Source organism: Salvelinus namaycush, chromosome 20 (genome assembly GCF_016432855.1).
Source record: "Salvelinus namaycush isolate Seneca chromosome 20, SaNama_1.0, whole genome shotgun sequence".
Lineage (NCBI taxonomy): Eukaryota > Metazoa > Chordata > Actinopteri > Salmoniformes > Salmonidae > Salvelinus > Salvelinus namaycush.
Window position 1 is genome coordinate 11220582 of NC_052326.1, and position 17789 is coordinate 11238370.

Below are 17789 nucleotides of genomic sequence, written 5' to 3' on the forward strand. Positions count from 1 at the left end.
TATATCTTGGCCAATAGGATATACTGTGCCTTCAGAAAGTATTCACACCCCTTGATTTTTCCACATTTTGTTGTGTTGCAAGGTGGGACTAAAATGTACTTAATTGTATTTTTTTTGTCAATGATCTACACAAATTCTCTGTAATGTCAAAGTGGAAGAAAGAATCTAGCATTTGTAAAACCAAATATGAAGAAAAGAACTCACTAATATATATCTTGATTAGATAAGTATTCAACCCCCTGAGTCAATACATGAGTAAAGCCAGTGTGTCTATGTATACGGATGACTCAACACTATGCACGTCAGCTATTACAGTGAGTGAAATCCCTGCAACACTTACCAAAGAGCTACAGTAAGTTTCAGAATGGGTGGCAAGGAATAAGTTAATCCTAAATATTTCAAAAACTAAAAGCATTGTATTTGGGACAAATCCTTCACTAAAACTTAAACCTCAACTAAATCTCGTAATAAATAATGTGGAAATTGAGCAAGTTGAGGTGACTAAACTGCTTGGAGTAACCCTAAATTGTAAACTGTCATGGTCAAAACATTATGATACAACAGCAGCTAAGATGGGTAGAAATCTGTCGATAATAAAGGATTGCTCTTCCTTTTTAAGAACACTATCAACGAGGCCGGTCCTTGCAGGCTCTAGTTTTGGTATTGGTATTTTATTAGGATCCCCATTAGCTGTTGCAAAAGCAGCAGCTACTCTTCCTGGGGTCCACACAAAACATAATACAGAATGACATAATACAGAACATCAATAGACAAGAACAGCTCAAGGACAGAACTACATACATTTTAAAATGCATGTGTGGCCTACATATTAATGCATACACACAAACTATCTAGGTCAAGTAGGGGAGCGGCGTTGTGCCGTGAGGTGTTGCTTTATCTGTTTTTTGAAACCCGGTCTGCTTTTCATTTGAGCAATATGAGATGGAAGGAAGTTCCATGCAATAAGGGCTCTATATAATACTGTACACTTTCTTGATTTTTTTCTGGATTTGGGAACTTTGAAAAGACCCCTGGTGGGATAAGTGTGTCAGAGCTGTGTGTAAGTTGACTATGCAAACAATTAGGGATTTTCAACACATTCATGTTTCTTATAAAGAAGAATAAGTGAACTACTGTTCAGTCTTGTGGTCAGGTGCCATAACGAGGGGACCTCTGACAATTACAATTGGCTCAGAACAGGGAAGCGCGGCTGGCCATTAAATGTATATGGAGAGCTAACATTAATAATATGCATGTACATCTCTCATGGCTCAAAGTGGAGGAGGGATTGACGTCATCAATACTTGATTTTATAAGAAGTGTTGACATGCTGAATGCACCGAGGTGTCTGTTTAAACTACTAACACACAGTTTGGACACCAATGCATAGCCCATATCACATGCCACCAAAGGTCTCTTCACAATCCCCAAGAAAAGAACAGAATATGGGAGACGCACTGCAATACAAAGCGCCATGGCTACATGGAACTCTATTCCACATCAGGTAACTGATGCAAGCAGTAGAATCAGATAAAAATACACCTTATGGAATACACTTTATCTTTGTAGTGACTGGGTGTATTGATGCATCATCCAAAGTGTAATGAATAACTTAACAATGCTCAAAAGGATATTCAATGTCTGCTTTTTACATTTCTACCCGTCTACCAATAGGTGCCCTTCATTGCGAGGCATTGGAAAACCTCCCTGGTCTTTGTGGTTGAATCTGTGTTTGAGATTCACTGCTCGATTGAGGGACTTTATAGGTAATTGTATGTGTGGGGTACAGAGATGAGATAGTCATTCAAAAATCATGTGAAACACTATTATAGCACAGAGTGTTAGTCCATGCATTATGTGACTATGTTAAGCAAATGTTTACATCTGAACTTATTTAGGCTTGCCATAGCAAAAGGGTTGAGTACTTATTGACTCAAGACATTTCTGCTTTTCATTTTGTATTATTTTGTAAAAATTCAGGCTGTAACACAACAAAATGTGACCAACTGACTCGATTCGGTCTTATGTGAGCTAGAACAATCTATATCATGCACTGCAGTTGAGGAACAATGGGAAGTTCTGCTTTGAAAGTTTATTAAACTTGTAACCCCACTTTTGAGATAATGTCTCTTAAATGTTTTGGTCCAGCTACTGTAGATCTCTTCTTTGTCTACACCCATTCAGCATCTTCACACCCTCTTAAGCCTTAGCCACCCACTTCTTTAAGGATTCACATGTGAGGCCATGTGCTATACAGGCTGCATGACATCAGCAGCCTGCTGGTCCAAAATAGCATAACTGGTGTATTTTAACACCAATAAACATATCCGTTTAAAAATGTATTTAGTATATGTTAATCTAGCAAATCAGGAAACTAAAAGCAACTTTCTAAACAATGTTTTGGTTAGTTTCTAGCTTGTTAGCTAGCTAGCTAACGTTAAGTTATCTGGCTAGCCAGTTCAAATAATGACCATATCATATAGCTGACAACGTCTTAACTTTTGTTAATTTGTTATCATTATTACAGGAAAATAAACTCAAAACAAGAACATTATTTTCAAGTTAATGGGGAGCTAATTACAGAAAATAGTGTGTGTGATTAAATAAATGCAGGGCATTCCACCAAAGAATTTTAGAACACTGTTTCATTGGCCTAACGTTATCCTAATTTGACTTTGGTGCAGGTCATGTTGTTCTTTACATTACCGTCTCTGGTAAAGACACACTATATCAAATAAAATCAATGTTTTTTTGTCACATGCACAGGATACAGAAGGTGTAAACGGTACAGTGAAATGGTTACTTTCATAGTGGAGTCTTTTGTTCAGACACGTAGCTAGCTAGCTAAACAATGAATCATAATCCCAACTCATAATGTTAGTACCATGCATGAATCTGCTGGTAGCTAAAGCTAACCAACGAGCTACTGTAGGTTCAATGCCATTTAGCTAGCTAACATTATGCTATAACTAGCAATGCAAATGGCTCTGAGATACAAATAATATTACTACACAGATTATACACGTAACGTTAGCTAGCGAGCCAGCCAGCTAACGCTTTAACATTCAATGAAAACGACTTTCTGACAAAATTAGAAACTTATGAAATCTGAAAATGTAGCTAGCTAGACTCTATTACCCGTAAACTGTGCGTGGATAAACACTTCTCCCTCTCTGTCATGGATGACATGGTTGTCCTTTATTTGAAGATGCAATCCGAAGACAGTTGTTTTATACAACAGCCTTCTTCTGTGTGTTATTTTTTAGACTCCCTTCGCATTATTTGCAATCAAACATCAGAATTTTCTCCACCTCCTTAGCTATCATACTCTGTTTCCACCGGGCATTCGACTGATTTCAAAACTCGGTCCTCCAGAAAGTGGAGAGCATTAGCAACACTTATGCAATTCTTCATGATATCTTTCAAAATAGAAAGGATTATCTACACACACTGAACAGTTTATGTTATAGACAGAAGCGTGCTACATGACAGACCAATCTGAACTCATCTCTCGGCATGTCCAGCCCATCTATTATCTCAGCCAATCATGGCTAGTGGGAAGGTTCCTGTCTTGTTCCGTGGCTAGACCAGCTAGGCTCTTAATTGAACAGTTTTATTCGTATTTACAGATGGCATACAAATGTGCTATTAAGGTACATGAAAGTTCACAAGTTCCAGAAGGCATTTCTGCCCAAAAACAGATTTTGATAAAAAAATAATGTTTTTGTTCAAATGCCTATCCTGTAAAGTAGTGACTCGCGAAATACTTCTAGTTTCCTGAAACGAGTCATAAATGTGGAAAAAGTCAAGGGGTGTGAATATACTCTGAAGGCACTGTCGTACGGATTAAGTGTCAATGTCAATTGGTTATGGTTGTCCTCTATAGTTTGATATGCAGTGATAAATCTTGCCACCTCATTCAGGTCAACTTGAATACTATGTTTCTACCCTAAAATATAACTTTTTATATTTGTGCTCATGCAAGCGTGTTTGACCTAATGCGACTTTTAACTCCGCTCGTGCATATTTTTTGTGTTATTTTGTTATTTTTTAGAGGAGGGGGGTGGATCAGCTTTAATATTGCAGATAGACTGTGGATTCCATCAATGGAATTGTCTGCATCCTTTCCAATCCCCAATATATATATATTTTTTGTACCAGTCAAAAGTTGGGACACACCTACTCATTCAAGGGTTTTTATGTATTTGTACTATTTTCTACATTGTTGTCACGCGGGACTAGGTGGGTGAAGGAATCAGACGCAGAGAGTTCCACTTGGGAAAAGTGCTCATTTTACTATTGCACACAAAAAATGAATAAGCCCAAACATACAGGGCGCAGAGAACAACTTGATAACCCAAAACACAGGGTGCCAAGTAAATAGTAAAAATAATACACCTCTACCTAAAACACACACACGTAACATAAAGACAATCCCGCACAAAACAAGGGCGGGTCTACCTACTAAATATAGGGAAGCTCATTAACCGAAAACAGAAACACAGGTGAAACTAATAAGACAAAACAAACAGACAAACGAAAAAGGGATCGGTGGCGGCTAAAAGGACAGTGACGGCGATCGCCGAGCACCGCCCGAACAGGCAGGGGAGCCAACTTCGGCGGAAGTCGTGATAGTACCCCCCTCCTGACGCGCGGCTCCCGCAGCGCGCCGCCACCGGCCTCGAGGACGACCCGGAGGGCGAGGCGCCGGGCGATCCGGGTGGAGGCGGTGGAAGTCTCTCAGTAGAGAAGGATCCAAAATGTCCCCCACTGGAACCCAGCATCTCTCCTCCGGACCGTACCTCTCCCAGTCCACGAGGTACTGTAGGCCCCTCACCCGGCGTCTCGAGTCCAGAATGCCACGTACTGTGTACGCCGGGGACCCCTCGATATCCAGAGGGGGCGGAGGGACCTCAGGCACCTCACCTTCTTGCAGAGGACCAGCCACCACCGGCCTGAGGAGAGACACATGAAACGAGGGGTTAATACGGTAATACCTAGGAAGTTGTAACCTATAACACACCTCGAAAGGGGACATGTTCGTTGAGGAGTGGCGGAGGGAGTTCTGAGCGAGCTCAGCCCAAGGAACATACCTCGCCCACTCACCAGGCCGGTCCTGGCAATATGACCGCAGAAACCTGCCCACATCCTGGTTTACGCGTTCCACCTGCCCATTACTCTCGGGGTGAAAACCCGAGGTCAAGCTGACCGAGACCCCCAGTCGCTCCATAAACGCCCTCCAAACTCTGGACGTGAATTGGGGGCCCCGATCAGAAACGATGTCCTCAGGCACCCCATAGTGCACCCCATAGCCAACTCCGCACCACATAGCCAACTCCACATCCACCTCCCATACCACCGGTGCCACGAGACATGAAGGTGGAATGATGGGAGTTGGCTCAACGGACCGCTCCTCGGTATCATAGAGGCGGGACAGCGCGTCGGCTTTGGTGTTTTGGGAGCCTGGTCGGTATGAGATGGTGAACAGAAACCGGGTAAAAAACATGGCCCATCTAGCCTGATGCGGATTTAGTCTCCTCGCTGCCCGGATGTACTCGAGATTATGATGGTCAGTCCAGATGAGAAAAGGGTGTTTCGCCCCCTCAAGCCAATGTCTCCACACCTTCAGAGCCTTGACTACAGCTAACAACTCCCGGTCCCCCACGTCATAGTTTCGCTCCGCCGGACCGAGCTTCCTCGAAAAGAAGGCACAAGGGCGGAGCTTGGGTGGTACGCCCGAGCGCTGGGACAGCACGGCCCCGACCCCCGCCTCGGACGCGTCCACCCCCACTATGAACGCTAAAGAGGGGTCCCGATGCGCCAACACGGGCGCATTGGTGAACAGCTCCTTCAGACGACTGAAAGCTCTGTCCGCCCTTGCTGACCAACGCAAGCGCACCGGTCCTCCCTTCAGCAGTGAGGTAATGGGAGAAGCCACCTGACCAAAACCCCGGCAAACCCTAAAAACCGCTGCACCTCTTTCACCGTGGTCGGAGTTGGCCAATTACGCACGGCTGTAACGCGGTCATCCTCCATCACCACCCCGGAGGTGGAAATACGATAACCCAGGAAGGAAGCGGCCTGTTTGAAGAACTCACATTTCTCCGCCTTGCAATACAGGTCATGCTCCAGCAGTCGCCCAAGTACCTTACGCACCAGAGACACATGCGTCGCGCGTGTGGCAGAGTAGATCAAGATGTCATCGATGTACACTACCACTCCCTGCCCGAGCAGGTCTCGGAGAATCTCATCTACGAAGGATTGAAAGACAGCTGGAGCATTTTTCAACCCATATGGCATGACGCGGAACTCATAATGGCCAGATGTAGTACTAAATGCGGTTTTCCACTCATCTCCTCCCCGGATACGCACCAGATTATACGCACTCCTCAGGTCCAGTTTTGTGAAGAAGCGCGCCCCGTGAAATGATTCCACCGCCGTAGCGATGAGAGGTAGTGGGTAACTAAACCACACTGTGATAGAATTTAGACCTCAATAATCAATGCACGGGTGTAAACCGCCATGTTTCTTCTTCACAAAAAAGAAGCCCGAGGAGACAGGTGATGCGGAGGGCCGAATGTATCCCTGTCCCAGTGATTCAGTAACATATGTCTCCATAGCTACTGTCTCCTCCTGGGACAAAGGATACACGTGACTCCTAGGAAGTGCAGCGTTCTCCAGGAGGTTTATCGCGCAGTCCCCTCGACGATGGGGTGGTAATTGGGTCGCCTTCTTTTTACTGAAGGCGAAAGCCAAATCGGCATATTCAGAGGGAATGCGCACGGTGGAAACCTGGTCTGGACTCTCCACCGTAGTCGCACCAACGGCAACTCCTATACACCTGCCTGAACACTCCTCTGACCACCCCTTAAGAGCCCCCTGTCGCCAGGAAATCACCGGGTTGTGCTGAGCTAGCCAGGGAATTCCCAACACCACTGGAAACGCAGGTGAGTCGATAAGGAACAGACTAATCTGCTCCTTATGACTACCCTGCGTTACCATGTCCAGTGGTACCGTGGCCTCCCTGACCATTCCTGACCCTAATGGTCGGCTATCTAAGGAGTGCACGGGGAAAGGTAGGTCTAACGACACAAGGGGAATCCCTAGCCTTAACGCGAGCCCCCGATCTATGAAATTCCCAGCTGCGCCTGAATCGACTAGCGCCTTATGCTGTAGAGAGGGAGAAAACCCGGGGAAAGAGGTTAACACATACATATGACCAACAGGAAGCCCTGGGTAAGTCTGGTGCTGACTCACCTGGGGTGATCGAGTAGTGCTCCGCCTGCCCTCCCGACTCCCAGACGAGTTCCTCCAGCACCGCTCGGCCGTGTGCCCTCGCCGACCACAACTGGTGCAGGAGGACACTCCTCCTCCGGTCCCCCTCGACGCTGCCCCCCCCTAACTCCATAGGGATAGGAGCAGGAGGGCTGGGAGGTGGAAACGACAGGACCTGTTCCGAACGTCCGCGGGCAGCCAGCAGGTTGTTGAGATGGATGGCCATGTCAATGAGTTCATCCAGCGTGAGGGTGGTGTCCCGACACGTTAGCTCCCAGCGGACGTCCTCCCTAAGGCTACATCGGAAATGGTCTATTAACCTGTTTGGGCTGCAGGGGCAGTATTGAGTAGCCGGATAAAAGGTGCCCATTTCAAACGGCCTCGTACTCAATTCTTGCTCGTACAATATGCATATTATTATTACTATTGGATAGAAAACACTCTCTAGTTTCTAAAACCGTTTGAATTATATCTGTGAGTAAAACAGAACTCATTTTGCAGCAAACTTCCAGACAGGAAGTGGAAAATCTGAAATCGATGCTCTCTTCTAGGGGCTGCCTATAAAGGTCCTTGATATTTATTAGAATACATGCACTTCATACGTCTTCCACTAGATGTCGACAGGCAGTGAGAGAAAAAATGGAGTGTATAACTTGATCTGGGCTCGAATAAATGCTCTTTGTATGACGTGTCACCAGTTTCCTGTTTTCTGGAGAGCGCGCGAAGGGACCTGGTTTTGCCTTCTGTACAGCTGTCGTTATAGACGACTAATATCTCCGGCTTTGATTTTATTTGATACATGTGACAATATCATCGTAAAGTATGTTTTTTCAATATAGTTTCATTAGATTACTGAAATTTTTTCGGGACGTTAGGCGTGTTGCGTTGTCTGCGTTTGTTCACGAAGGAGAGCTTAGCGCCACTTTGCTAGCTTTCCGTGCTAATTGACTGGAGAAGAGGACATTCTAAATCCAAACAACGATTGTTCCCGACAAAGGACCCCTTGTACAACATTCTGATGAAAGATCATCAAAAGTAGGACCCATTTTATGATGTTATTTCATATATCTGTCGAACATGTTGTACTAGTAGGTTGCGGCCAGGTTTTGGGCACGCTCTCGCCATAACGTAAACTGCATATCGTAATTAAGTTATTTTTAGAATTCTAACACGGCGATTTCATTAAGAACTAGTGTATCTATCATTTCCTATACAACATGTATTTTTTAGTTATGTTTATGAATAGTTATTTGGTCAGAATATGTGAGTGGCAGAAAAATATCCGGACGTTGTGGGAAAAAGTAGCTACGTTAGCACAATGTATAACCACTGATTTCAGCTCTAAATATGCACATTTTCGAACAAAACATAAGTGTATGTATGCCCTGATGTTATAGGACTGTCATCTGATGAAGCTTATCAAGGTTAGTCAAAAATTATATATCTTTTGCTGGTTTGTTACGATCGCTAACTTTTGCTGCTGGGGAATGGCTTGTGTTTCTGGCTATTGTGGTAAGCTAATATAATGCTATATTGTGTTTTCGCTGTAAAACACTTAAGAAATCGGAAATATTGGCTGGAATCACAAGATGCCTGTCTTTCATTTGCTGTACACCATGTATTTTTCAGAAATGGTAGCTGCAATGTAAAACTGATTTATAGCTCAAATATGCACATTTTTCGAACAAAACATAGATTTATTGAATAACATGTTATAAGACTGTCATCTGATGAAGTTGTTTCTTGGTTAGTTTGGTTGGTTCTTGGTTAGTTAGGTTGGCTTTGTGCATGCTACCTGTGCTGTGAAAAATGTCTGTCCTTATTTGTATTTGGTGGTAAGCTAACAAATATACGTGGTGTTTTCGCTGTAAAACATTTTAAAAATCGGACATGTTGGCTGGATTCACAAGATGTTTATCTTTCAAATGTTGTATTGGACTTGTTAATGTGTGAAAGTTAAATATTTCAAAATATATTTTGAATTTCGCGCCCTGCACTTGAAGTGGCTGTTGTCATATTGTGCCCGGCTTCGGGCTTGCAGCCATAAGAAGTTAAGGCCCTGTCGTTCCACCCTGCTTCTGCGGCCAAGGTCCTGAACTCCAGGGCAAAGTCCTGTGCGCTCCTCGTCTCCTGACGCAGGTGGAACAGCCGTTCACCCGCCGCACGACCCTCGTTGGCCCACTCGAGAGCTCGTCCAGTCAGACAGGAGACGAGGGCGCTCACGCTCTCCTCTCCGGAGGGAGTAGGACGAACGGTCGCCAGGTAAAGTTCCAGTTGGAGAATTAAACCCTGACACCCAGCCGCCGTTCCATCATACTCGCCAGCCGAAGAGCCCCGGAGCCGGATGCGGTAGCAGGAACAGGATGTGCTGGGGGGGGGGGGGGGGGCTGGAGATGAGGTGGGAAGGCCACTCCTCTCCCATCGATCCATCCTCTCCATCATTTGGTCCATAGCTGAACCAATCCTGTGGAGAACACTGGTATGATGGAGGACCCTTTCCTCCATCGATGGGAGAGGAGATGCGGCTGCTCCTGCTGATTCCATGATCCGGTGCGGGATTCTGTCACGCGGGACTAGGTGGGTGAAGGAATCAGACGCAGAGAGTTCCACTTGGGAAAAGTGCTCATTTTACTATTGCACACAAAAAATGATAAGCCTAAACATACAGGGCGCAGAGAACAACTTGATAACCCAAAACACAGGGTGCCAAGTAAATAGTAAAAATAATACACTTCTACCTAAAACACACACACGTAACATAAAGACAATCCCGCACAAAACAAGGGCGGGTCTACCTACTAAATATAGGGAAGCTCATTAACCGAAAACAGAAACACAGGTGAAACTAATAAGACAAAACAAACAGACAAACGAAAAAGGGATCGGTGGCGGCTAGTAGGACGGTGACGACGACCGCCGAGCACCGCCCGAACAGGCAGGGGAGCCAACTTCGGCAGAAGTCGTGACAATTGTAGAATAATAGTGAAGACATCAAAACTATTAAATAACACATATGGAATCATGTAGTAACCAAAAAAGTGGAGGGGAAAACTAAAAACTAGCTGTTATTGGCAGAAAGGTTTGGAACTCTATTTTTGGTCTATTAAAACTTCTTCAGGATCAGTGGGTCCCTCACGGGACGGTTGAGCTGACGTAGGCTAATGCAATTAGCTTGAAGTTGTAAGTAACAAGAGCATTTCCCAGGACATAGACATATAGATATTTGCAGAAAGCTTTCACATTTTCACAAACATCAAAGTGTTTCATTTGAAATGGTATCAAGAATATGCATATCCTTGCTTCAATGCCTGAGCTACAGGCAGTTAGATTTGGGTATGTCATTTTAGGCAAAAATTGAAAAATAGGGGTGAATCCTTAAGAGGGCACCAATAAGTGAAGGAAAAGCAGCGAGCAAGTGCTCAGCATATGTGGGAACTCCTTCAAGACTATTTGAAAAGCATTCCAGGTGAAGATGGTTGATAGAATGCCAAGAGTGTGCCTAGCTGTCATCAAGGCAAAGGGTGGCTACTTCGAAGAATCTAAAAAATAAAATATATTTTGATTTGTTTAACACTTTTTTGGTTACTACAATGTAGATAATAGAAGGCCAGCATCCCGAAGTCGCCTGTTCTCTGTTGACGTGAGACTGGTGTTTTGGGACTTTGAGACAGGTACTATTTAATGAAGCTGCCAGTTGAGGACTTGTGAGGCATCTGTTTCTCAAACTAGACACTCTAATGTACTTGTCCTCTTGCTCAGTTGTGCACCGGGGCCTCCCACTCCTCTTTCTATTCTGGTTAGAGTCAGTTTGTGCTGTTCTGTGAAGGGAGTAGTACACAGCATTGTACGAGATCTTCAGTTTCTTCGCAATTTCTCGCATGGAATAGCCTTTATTTCTCAGAACAAGAATAGACTGACGAGTTTCAGAAGAAAGTCCTTTGTTTCTGGCCATTTTGTTTCTGAACCCACAAATGCTGATGCTCCAGATACTCAACTAGTCTAAAGAAGCCCAGTTTTATTGCTTCTTTAATCAGAACAACAGTTTCCAGCTGGGTTTTCTAATGATCAATAATGATCAAAACCATTTAAAATTATAAACTTGGATTAGCTACACAACGTGCCATTGGAACACAGGAATGATGGTTGCGGGTAGTGGGCCTCTGTACGCCTATGTAGATTTTCCATTAAAAATCTGACGTTTCCAGCTACAATAGTCATTTACAACAGTAACAATGTCTACACTCTATTTCTGATCAATGTTATGTTATTTTAATAGACAAAAAATGTGGTTTTCTTTAAAAAACAAGGATATTTCTAAGTGACCCCAAACTTCTGAACGGTAGTGTAGTATAAGGTAGTATACTGTACGTCTGGAGTGCTGCTATAATATGTGATTATCAAACAAATGCTTAGGTTCAACATTAATGGTGAAAAACAGATCAGCAAGTAATTTGCAAAGTCTGCAGAGTCATTTGAAAAACAACTCTTTTAAAAATGCCTCTGCTGCCATGGGTATCCTGCTGCCATGGGTATCCTGCTGCCATGATGGCGTGTCACCGGATGTGCCCAATATCTCTGCCATGCTCCACGCTCCACACAGTCTACAGAGAGGGGGAAATGACCTTTCTCGGCTGTGAATGAATTAAAAACACGCCTCTGTGTTTTCAGACCATCTGTCCTCAGCTCACTGTGCTCCCTCAGCTCACTGTGCTCACACAGCAGACTGTTAACTGTAAACGTGAGATTAAACTCAGAATTACTGAGGAAGGTAATGAGCACACATCTAGATCCATTGTAAACTACGCATGAGAATACACAGTTTAAAAATCCTGTTATCATGGCTTTAATAATTAATCTAGTTCTATGTGAGGAAGAAATGTATTGGGCTGCGTACTACATGTAGTAGCTGTGCTACTTTTATGAAGCTTAGTTTGTGTAATACCCTCCAATGGGCTTGTGATCGATAATGGAGATAGTCAATTTATGTATGATTATGGTCATGTATCCTGACGTGAAATGAAAGTTAACTATATGGTAAGGTGTAATCTCATGTACGTATAATGGGACATCCTCTGATTATGATAACTTTCTCATAAGCCTGTCTGTTGTGGGTGTCTAGAGGTGAAATTCTCTCCATAGGTGAATATGATTCATGAATGTACTGTATATGCAGTATGTGTAGGAAAAACATTAATAACGATAGGGTGTGTTCAGAGTGAAGAGTTTATCCTACAGAGTACTGTAATAGAGCATGTATTCAAATATCCTCGTTACATATAATTGATTCACTGAGTCAACAGTACCAGCAGGTGTTGTTATTGTTTGTTGTCCTATTTTCTAGAGATACAACAGCTAGGTTTTTCTATTCCAGTAAAAGCTTGTTTCTGTGAGAATTGTAAATACGAGTCTCCAACCATATGACTGGCCAATACCTCCAAAAAACATATTCAGGGGGAAATGCTGTCACATAGTGGGACCACAGGCAGCTACTGTGAAGTGTTTAAGCAGCCTTGGTTTATGCTGCCGTGTCCAATTTATAAGGACGGCTATAGAGCACCAGATCCATCTCTGCCACAACAATTCTCTTCAGTGAGAGCACACAACACAGCTCTGCACAGCTCAATTTGGTGGCTGACCCAAATATGAATGAGTGCCTGATGAACTCTTAGTCCTCTCAAGACAGCCTGATAAAGCTGCAGCTTACGTGTCGAGAGGGGAGACATCAATGGAAAAGCATATAACATCTACAGTACTTGAAGAGTCTGCATGTCTATGTGTGCGGTCGTGGCGTGGTAGGGGGGGGGGGGGGGGGGTTGTTGTAGATTCAGTGACTTAACTCATCCATCACAACAGTGCACTGAACCCATTAAGTGGGCCAAAACTGACACAACACCAGAGCACATTAGGCAAAGTGAAGATGAGCAATGTTATTTGAAGAATACAACATTTGACTATCATGTGGGTGTGATGAAAAACTCCTGGCCTTGACGATGAGCGACTGAGCTGAAATCTACAACGAAACAGTTACTTCCCTATTCTCCATTCCCTACCTCTCTGTTTTCGGTCACATTCCCCCTTCAACAAGTAGAAGTTGTCATGCCCATTGACAGGGGCAGGCCAGAGTAGCCTAGTTGAGCTAGGGCTGGGACAGCCAACCCAGAAGAAGTGGTTACATTATATAATAGTGTTGTACTGTGCAGCACCTTCAGAGACCTGTGTGAGAAAAAGGGCTGCTACTCCTCTCTGCTGCAGCGATCCGGTATAAGCCAATTTAACACCAGCTTCTTCAAACACGGTGCCAGTGCAAGTCAAAGGTTAATGAAAGGGCACCTGGTTGAGAGGATGAAGACATGGCAGCAGAAAGAAGACTAGGATTAGCCCTCTCTCATATCAAAGGCGTCCCTCGCCAGCAAGGCTCACTGACGGCTTTGTGTGGAAATCTGTCTCCACCGTATAGATGGTGGGGCTGGGAGAAGAGACTCTCCCTGTTACCCTGTATACGTTATTAGCCCTGCAGTATCTGATACAAAGTTGGTTCGTTGTTCTATAATATGTATGACTGGCAATGATATCAGCCTCATATTCGATATTACACTGTTAGAAAAAAGGGTTCCTAAAGGGTTCTTCAGTTGTCCCCATAGGGGAACCCTTTTTGGGTCTAGGTAGAACCCTTTTTGGTTGCAGGTAGAACTATTTGGGGTTCTATGTAGAATCCTCTGTGAAAAGGGTCCTACCTGGAACCAAAAAGGGTTATTCAAAATATTCTCCTATGGGGACAGGCGAAGAATCCTTTTAGGTTCTAGATAGCACTTTTTTTTCAAATAGAGTAATTTGTATTGATCTTGGATCATAATTTTGATGTGTTGTTCCCGGATCGTCATTTAGTGGTGTTGAACCTGGATCGTAATTGAGTTGTCAAAGGGCATATCTTAGTATTATTTAGCCTGGTAGTTTAGTACCAGTCTCAGGCAGTTATCTAGAAAAGCTCTGACCACAGAATGGGACAATGTGTATCTTAGTGATGCACCACAAGCAGTGGAGGCTGGTGACTTGAGACATTGAGGAGGATGGGAGACCCACAGTATAGGCGCGGAACGCACAGAGACGACAAAGTGTGTTTCAAAGACGTATTATTTGAGCCTAAAGCATTTAATAAAGACATTTTATAACGACACAGGACGAGACCCAGATGCAGACACAGAGTCTCTGATATTTATTAAACAACAAGGGGCAGGCAAGAGGCAGGTCGAGGACAGGCAAAAGTTCATAAACCAGATCAGAGTCCAAACGGTACAGGGTGCAGGCAAGATCAGGGCAGACCGAATGGTCAGGTAGGCGGGCTTAGTGTCAGGGCAGGCAAGAGGTCAGAACCGGGAGGACTAGAAAAAAAAAGACTAGGAAAAAATAGGAGCTCGGAAAAACACGCTGGTAAGCTTTACAAGACAAACAGACAAACAGAGAAAACAGGAATAAATACACTGGGAATATTGAGGAAGATGGGTGACACCTGGAGGGGGGTGGAGACAATCACAAAGACAGGTGAAACAGATCAGGGTGTGAAACTTTTTTATAGTACAATATTTTGGGGAATGGGAATGAAAGGGCTACTTACACAGTGATGGAAAGGGATCACAGCAGTGAATGAATGAGATGAGGCATGAGTTGAGGTGTTCAGACGCTTGACCAGTGTATGATAGGATTTGACTGGGAAGACAAAAAACAATAACACAACACACTACACAGTTAGACAAAAGAGCTAAGAATGAGTTAGTCCAAGCAAGGAGTACAATCATTGATGTGTATTATAATTTGATTGTGTTTGTGTATGTGATTGACTCTACATACAGTAATGAGAGAAAATTGATAGGGGTACTCACAGTGCTTGGAGGGGAACATTCAATGTGCCAGTGCATGAGCAGGCACATGAGACCTGGCTTCAGTTCATTTCAGGAGAAAGTTGACAATGGTAGTGGAGTGGAGTAGTCATCACCTCTTAGGGAACAGGAGGGGACTTAGCTGTAAATAGAAATAGCAGATACATTCCATTACAGCTGGGGTAATCGTAGGTTTGGACAATGAGTTTCTCTATGAAGATAAACTCAAACATCTCAAAATTCATAAAGTCAAACACAGACTGCCCGTCTAGCACACTTGACACATCAACGTAGCCCAAGAAACGTTCCTGAATAAAGCCCTGATCCTCCACATACCTGACAACTGGAAGCAGACTGATGGCACCATAGGTCCCAACGGGGGCCTGGAGTTTTCCCTTATATGTTAACTTAGCCAGGAAAACTCTGGACCCTATAAGGTATGACAGTGATTCATCAGTTGTAAAAATGTATTATATATATTCTTTATTTGAACCTTTATTTAACTAGGCAAGTCAGTTAAGAACAATTTCTTATTTACAATGACAGCCTACCTGGCCAAACCCAGATGACGCTGGGCCAAGTGTGCACCGCACTATGGGAATCCCAATCACAGCCAGATGTGATGCAGCCTGGATTTGAACCAGGGACTGCAGGGAACCATCTTGCACTGAGATGCAGTGCCTTAGACCGCTGCACCACTCAGGAGACAAAGTATGGGCTAGGATGGGACCAGTTTTTCCTAATCAGCTCACATGGTTTTAAAAAACTCCTGGCCCTAGGGGGGATGAAAACCTTGTCAAACTGCAGCTACCTTATATTTGTTCATATAAATTATATTTAGACTAGATTAGGAGGGGGATTTCCTCTACCCAGACACATAGACAACAACTGATAGACAATAGAACTCACAGGGCTGAGCTTGCTTTATGCATGTTTGCATCATGCAGGCCTATGCAACTATAGGCCTTATAAACATTTACTCACATCTGTCATCACTACTTTGTTGATTGATTAATTCTAGTTAATAATTTTTGATTAGAAACGTATAGGCAGCCTAGCCAGCCCAATTTTGAATATAAACTAAATTTGATCACATTCACATTTTCTCCTGACACAGAAATGGACTATAAATATATAACGTTACCGATTAGTTTACCCTGACCAGATGGACAGAGCGCATAGGTTGTATGCAGCTGATCTTATTAGTAGTTTACAGTTGATCAGACTGAAAAAATAGTCTAGTTTTAATACCATACAGCACGTCAGATATCTAATGTTTAGGTGTGACTAGGCTGCTGCAACATTTCTGTCATGAGTTTTTGCTTGTGTCTGGCAGGAGTGATTATGTGTTATCATCTTTGCTAAATAAATACCGGAGAAAAGTGGAAAGACTATTTGAGCGCATGCTAAAAAATGCGCTGCGTCAACCTCCCTCTTTAATCTAACTTTGCGATGGAAGCTATCAAATCATTCGGAATTGTTTTCGACATTCCCTGAAAAGACAGTCGAAAGTTCGATATGTCCAGCAAGTAAAGCATTGTAACGTGCGATTACCTCTGCAAGCTCCTTGTAGTTGCCCTTGTTGGCGAAACTTTCCCTCTCGTCGTGTCCTCTAAAAGCAAATTCTTACATGCCCAGAAACGCAGTGGTGCTGATAAGACGCTTGAGAACATCCCTGTATTCTTCTTTGAATACGCAGACCTTCATCATAATCAATAAAGACTTTTCCCAGAAGCTTGAATCTAACGTGGACATTTATATGCTCCCTGCTTTTGTTTTGCCGTTTAGCTGAACAATCTTTTTTTTTCAGGTCACTGTACCCACCTTTCGACCAAGGCTCAGACTTTCCAAAAAGCAGCCAACGCCAGCAATACAGGCAACTATGCTTTTGACACCAGTCGGTATTGAACAACCTCACCTTTTCATCCTTCTTCATGAAACTGATCTCAGGCAGAGGTCGATACCTCACTTTTAATTTGCACCTTTTCAGTGTACCCCAGAGAATGAAAGGGGTCCACAACATTTTCGCTAGCGTTGGCCATTCTACCATTCTGGCGGAGAAAACTACACATTCGCGCTGGTAGCTAGCTAGCTACTAAGATAATAACATAATTTATTAGGGTAGTTAAGACAAGCATACGACAGTTATGGCTGTGTCATTAGAACAACTTGGCTATCTCAAGTGTCATTCTTGATACAGTGGTAAGTGGTCTCACACTGCACTGTAGACTACTGTAGGGTTGTTGTTAGCACAGGATTATAATAGATTGCCACATGGTCAGATTACCCTATTGTGAGTCAGCTTTAAAAACCTGATCAACACTACGCTTGTATTTCTATGATTGAATAATATCTGAACAGTGCAGCTCCAACCCTGGTACCATGGGCTATGGTTGGTGTTCTTCTGGGTCAGTGATAATGCTGACCTGCAGTATATGTGTGAAAAGAAGCTGCCCATGGTCCTTTGGCTAGATGTGAAATGTCTTCCAGGGGATCAGACAGAGAATACCAGCCCCTGGGATGTTTGAGGGCTGAGGTGTGCTGCTTAGTCCTTACATTCTTAATTCACTTCAAGGTTGAATGTGTGAAATTTAATATAGGAAATTACAAGGTGTTAATTTCAGAACTAAGCTGCCATGG